The sequence below is a fragment of the Watersipora subatra genome, chromosome 9, assembly GCF_963576615.1.
Source record: "Watersipora subatra chromosome 9, tzWatSuba1.1, whole genome shotgun sequence".
Lineage (NCBI taxonomy): Eukaryota > Metazoa > Bryozoa > Gymnolaemata > Cheilostomatida > Watersiporidae > Watersipora > Watersipora subatra.
Window position 1 is genome coordinate 30,522,213 of NC_088716.1, and position 6,602 is coordinate 30,528,814.

A 6,602-nucleotide genomic window follows, 5' to 3' on the forward strand; every position below is an offset into this window, starting at 1 on the left:
TAAATTATAGAAGATTGTTCACTGCGTAAAAGCCTTAATAAATGGCGTCTGTTATCTTTTCTAGGTCAACCACTATCCCAGAAGTCTCTTCTCTATATATATATATATATATTGGCTACGTCACCTTTTCCCTTTGATCAGTTCACCATGTTTTTTTCTGCGACGGGTGTCCGGAGCGCCTTGATGAGCCTGACGTCCAGAGGACCGATAGCATCCAAATAAGACAACTCTTCGGAGTTATTCCTCCACGGTCTTTTTTCATGGCCACCACTCCTTTCATAGAGTTTGTTCTTTAGAATATCTCGCTTTATTTTTACGTTTACAACACTATCCTCCCCTAAAACTTCATTCTGTCCCAGAATGGCATTACTTCTATGGCAGACATCTAAGTGGTAGTCCGGTAGGTGCTGACATAATTTAGTAGGCTGGGTTGGCGGAATAATGTGATCCCCCATCTCGGTTATGGGGATAATGTTAGTTAGTAATCTTTTATTTTGCTGATAACAAAATAACAAAAAGCCTCTATTTGCAGGCATATTATTCAATAAAACGGAAATTGTAGAAGAATCCTGAATGCAAGATAGTAGTGAACAATTCATATTTAGTTTGAGATTATTTGTGTAAAAGTTAAAAGAAAATTTACATGAGAGGATGACTTCAAATAAGTAATGCAGGATAGCTTATACAAAGATAAATTGATTGATATGTACTATATACAAGGGTTCAGGTTTGAAGAATAGATCCTCTATGAGTATTGATTGTGGCAAGATTGATTGTTATTAATAATTGAATGACTATAATATGGTCTGTACCATCTGTCTGGGTAAGTATCTTTGATGTTTACTTCTATGGCTTATCTGCAGTGGGTTAATTATGCTTTCAATTGAATCGCCGCTTTCATGTACAAATTCTAGCAGGTGTTGATAGTTGTGAGTGTTAGGGAATATTTTCTTTCTTAGGTTGGTGTAATTGTTGCATCTGTATAGGTAATGGTCTACTGTTTCGTCCTCATCCAGGCATGTGCATGTTGGTGTATATGTTAAATTGAGTTTGTATAAGTGATATTGTAAGGTTGTGTGGCCTGTGAAGAGCCCAGTTAAAATTGATATTTGTCTCCTTGGTAATATAAGTGGAATAGGGTTTTTCTCCAGATGATCTGATGCTAGGTCCTTTAATAAACCAGTGGAACATTGTCCTGTTATGAGATGAGTTTTCCATCGGCGTTGTCGATCATTAATTAGTTGCTTTTGAATAGTGGATCTATTAAAATGACTTGCTGACATGTCTGCTATAAGTAGTATGTAGAGAGCAGATCTACACAAAAAAGTGACGGAACCAGCGGGGGGATAGAAAAAGGGGGTTGCGAATTAAATTGGCTAGGGGTGTAGATTGAATTGCGTGGAGTTGAATGAGATGTTGGGGTTTGGGGGGAAATTGTGGTGTAGAGTAGGGGGTTGAATTCGAGGGGGTATGGATCCGCTCCTGGCGTAATCGGCGGATTATCTGTGGATGAGTCATCCGATTAGTGGGGGATGAGTCATCCGATTAAACATGGATTATCGCGGGATTAGTCGGGGGAATCGTTGCGGATTAGTCGGCCGAATCGTCGCGGATTATCGGTGGATTAGGGGGGTGAATATCTGGGACATCGAGGGCTGGTTGGTTTTCCGGAGTGGATCTCGCGGATTATCGAGGAGAGCGAGAGATTACCGGATGAGTGAGGGGGTTAATATCTGGGACACCGAGGGGTTGATTTTCTGGAGATTGTTATATATTTGAAACATTGAATATATATGAGAAAGTGTTTATGTACAAAGTTATTTTTATGAAGATTTGATGTTTTTGTAATGTTGAAGCTCTTGAATGGTTAAGAATTTTAAGGATTTTATTTTCGGTTTTTTTTTTTGTATATATGTAAGATTTAAATTTGTTGGAGAAATTAATATGTTGAATGAAAGATCAGTTTTATTACAAAATTATTCACTTTAAAATTGAGAATTATTCCATGAAGTGGTAAAGCACCCATAGATCCTTTAATTAGATTAAACTAGTAGACTTGCTAGTTCCATGCACTGTGAGAGATCATCATGAGTAATCAGTGCATTGAGAATTATTCCATGAAGTAGTAAAGCACCCATAGATCTTTTAATTAGATTAAACTAGAAGACTTGCTAGTTCCATGCACTGTGAGAGATCATCATGAGTAATCAGTATATTGAGAGTTATTCCATGAAGTGGTAAAGCACCCATAGATCCTTTAATTAGATCAAACTAGTGGACTTGCTAGTTCCATGCACTGTGAGAGATCATCATGAGTAATCAGTATATTGAAAATTATTCCATGAAGTGGTAAAGCACCCATGGATCCTTTAATTAGATCAAACTAGTGGACTTGCTAGTTCCATGCACTGTGAGAGATCATCATGAGTAATCAGTATATTGAAAATTATTCCATGAAGTGGTAAAGCACCCATGGATCCTTTAAATAGATTAAACTAGTAGACTTGCTAGTTCCATGCACTGTGAGAGATCATCATGAGTAATCAGTATATTGAGAAATATTCCATGAAGTGGTACAGCACCCATGGATCCTTTAATTAGATTAAACTAGTAGACTTGCTAGCTCCATGCAGTGTGAGGGATCATCATGAGTAATCAGTATATTGAGAATTATTCCATGAAGTGGTAAAGCACCAATAGATCCTTTAATTAGATTAAACTAGTAGACTTGCTAGTTCCATGCACTGCGAAAGATCATCATGAGTAATCAGTATATTGAGAATTATTCCATGAAGTAGTAAAGCACCCATAGATCCTTTTATTAGATTAAACTAGTAGACTTGCTAGTTCCATGCACTGTGAGAGATCATCATGAGTAATCAGTATATTGAGAAATATTCCATGAAGTGGTACAGCACCCATGGATCCTTTAATTAGATTAAACTAGTAGACTTGCTAGTTCCATGCACTGTGAGGGATCATCATGAGTAATCAGTATATTGAGAATTATTCCATGAAGTGGTAAAGCACCCATGGATCCTTTAATTAGATTAAACTAGTAGACTTGCTAGTTCCATGCACTGTGAGAGATCATCATGAGTAGTCAGTATATTGAGAATTATTCCATGAAGTAGTAAAGCACCCATAGTTCCTTTAATTAGATTAAACTAGTAGACTTGCTAGTTCCATGCACTGCGAAAGATCATCATGAGTAATCAGTATATTGAGAAATATTCCATGAAGTGGTACAGCACCCATAGATCCTTTAATTAGATTAAACTAGTAGACTTGCTAGTTCCACGCACTGTGAGAGATCATCATGAGTAATCAGTATATTGAGAATTATTCCATGAAGTGGTAAAGCACCCATAGATCCTTTAATTAGATTAAACTAGTAGACTTGCTAGTTCCATGCACTGTGAGAGATCATCATGAGTAATCAGTATATTGAGAATTATTCCATGAAGTAGTAAAGCACCCATAGTTCCTTTAATTAGATTAAACTAGTAGACTTGCTAGTTCCATGCACTGCGAAAGATCATCATGAGTAATCAGTATATTGAGAATTATTCCATGAAGTGGTAAAGCACCAATGGATCCTTTAATTAGATTTAACTAGTAGACTTGCTAGTTCCATGCACTGTGAGAGATCATCATGAGTAATCAGTATATTGAGAATTATTCCATGAAGTGGTAAAGCACCCATAGATCCTTTAATTAGATTAAACTAGTAGACTTGCTAGTTCCATTCACTGTGAGAGATCATCATGAGTAATCAGTACATTGAGAATTATTCCATGAAGTAGTAAAGCACCCATAGATCTTTTAATTAGATTAAACTAGTAGACTTGCTAGTTCCATGCACTGACACTGAACTACTTGGGAGACTAAATGAGTCAGAGCTGATAACAAATCCAATTGATAAAATTCTGAAATAAGTATATCTTGAAGTGGTGTTCGAGATTTTGCAAATGCTCTATTCGGTTATAAGTCGAAGTTACAGATTATGATTCACCATTCATAAAATGAAGGTCTGAACTTTCATTCGATTGAAGATGAATGTGTTTAACATGTCTTTTGAGGATTGATTTTTTGTTAAATGAAGTCGAACATTCTAAGCAGATATATTTATTAGCTGAAACGGATGATGCACTTCTTTCCCTACTTCTGCTTCTTTCTCTATTATCAATTGAAGTGGAAGGAGTAGAATTTTCCGATGAAATTAAATTATACTCTCGTGAAAGCTTGAACATCTTTGAGGAAGATTTCCAGCTGCCAAGAATTAAAAATCTCATTTTACTATTCTCTCTACATTTATTCATTCATTAAAAATTTTTTCCACCAATTATTGTAAATCAACTTACCGCATCAGATTTGCTCCAGTCTCCTTCTGAATGGGAAGATGCCGGATACATTTCTTTGTTGTATTCAAATTTCGGAGATATATAATCCGGTGAAACAGAGATAATCCAAAGTTCTGAGAGAAGATTATACATAGATATCCAAATTGTAGAATTAATCCAAACTTTTGTGAGATATATAATCCAGTTAGTTCAGAGAAATATAATCCAGTGAAACAGAGATAATCCAAAGTTCTGAGAGAAGATTATACGTAGATATCCAAATTGTAGAATTAATCCAAACTTTTGTGAGATATATAATCCAGTTAGTTCGGAGAAATATAATCCAAAGTTCTGAGAGAAGATTATACGTAGATATCCAAATTGTAGAATTAATCCAAACTTTTGTGAAATATATAATCCAGTTAGTTCGGAGAAATATAATCCAAAGTTCTGAGAGAAGATTATACGTAGATATCCAAATTGTAGAATTAATCCAAACTTTTGTGAGATATATAATCCAGTTAGGTATAGAAATAGTTCGAAGTTCTGAGAATTTCATGTATAATAACTCCAGGAAAAAAAAAAGTCTCGATAATGGTGAGCCCATCAAACTTGGCTGTATTTATACTAGTCAAGTTCAAGGAGGTGGAACCCGGACAAAAGCTATAAATCACTTCTAATCCATCTTGTCTCACTCAACTTTCGCGAAAATTGAATTTCGCGAAAGTGAATTTCGCGAAATTGGATTTCGCGAAATTACACATTATATATATATTATATAGTCAACTTTCGCGAAATTGAATTTCGCGAAAAGTGAATTTCGCGAAATTGGATTTCACGAAATTATATATTATATAGTCAACTTTCGCGAAATTGAGTTTCGCGAAAGTGAATTTCGCGAAATTGGATTTCGCGAAATTACACATTATATATATTATATAGTCAACTTTCGCGAAATTGAATTTCACGAAATTGGATTTCGCGAAATTACACATTATATATTATATAGTCAACTTTCGCGAAATTGAATTTCGCGAAAGTGAATTTCGCGAAATTGGATTTCGCGAAATTATACATTATATATATTATATAGTCAACTTTCGCGAAATTGAGTTTCGCGAAAGTGAATTTCGCGAAATTGGATTTCGCGAATTTACACATTATATATATTATATAGTCAACTTTCGCGAAAGTGAATTTCGCGAAATCCAATTTCGCGAAATTACACATATATATTATATAGTCAACTTTCGCGAAATTGAATTTCGCGAAAGTGAATTCGCGAAATTGGATTTCGCGAAATTACATATTATATATTATAAAGTCAACTTTCGCGAAATTGAATTTCGCGTTTTTTAATTTCGCGAAAAGTCTTCTGATATTATGGATGATGCAGCTAAATTTATCAAAACTCATTAATCATTTGATGAGGAGAATTGTATATAACCAGCAGAATTTTACTAAAACGATATCAATTCTTCATTCAAACTCAGAGAATTAACACACTACACAACTATGGAGGATAATACTCAATCTGGAGTGATAAAACCTGGATCGAATAGTTCAGTGAAGATGTCGAAAAAGAAAATTTCACCTGTAACTCTTTCTAACACGACTCCTCCAACGAAGAAGAAGAAATCCAACCAAATCGAAACGAATTTGGAGCAAAGGGCAAAAGATGTGGCAGACAAGTTAAGAACATTAAGTAAGGATACTTTAATGGAAGCAAAATCACTGCAGAAAATGACAGACCTTTCAGTAGGATTGATTATGGAGGTGACAAAAACGGAAGAAGCTCATTCGATCCATGGAGCGTGCTGTATCATTCACTTCAACTATGTGGAAAATGGGATTAGTAAATCTACTGCTGTATTTGCTCCAAAACGATTTCTAGATGAATCGCTGTCTTATCCAAGTATTATGGTATATCTTGGATTAAAACCTAAGAGTAATGGACAGGGAAGTTACCATGACTTAAGACGAGTAACAGAAGGAACCTCAACTCCCTTGGACATGAAACGCACTCTAGCCAATCTGAGAACGAAGAGACTTGAAAAACTTATACAACTTTTCGAGACTCGTCATCTCAAGGAGTTCAAAGCACCATCTATTTTCTACTATCACAATGTTGGAACAAGTGAATACAAAGATGCTGAAGGCAAGGTGAATGTGGTACCAACTGTAGCATTTTCAACCAAAGTTGATGGAGAGGAAGTTCAAGGAACTTTAACGATGCCTTCGAGATATGCCCTTCCGTTG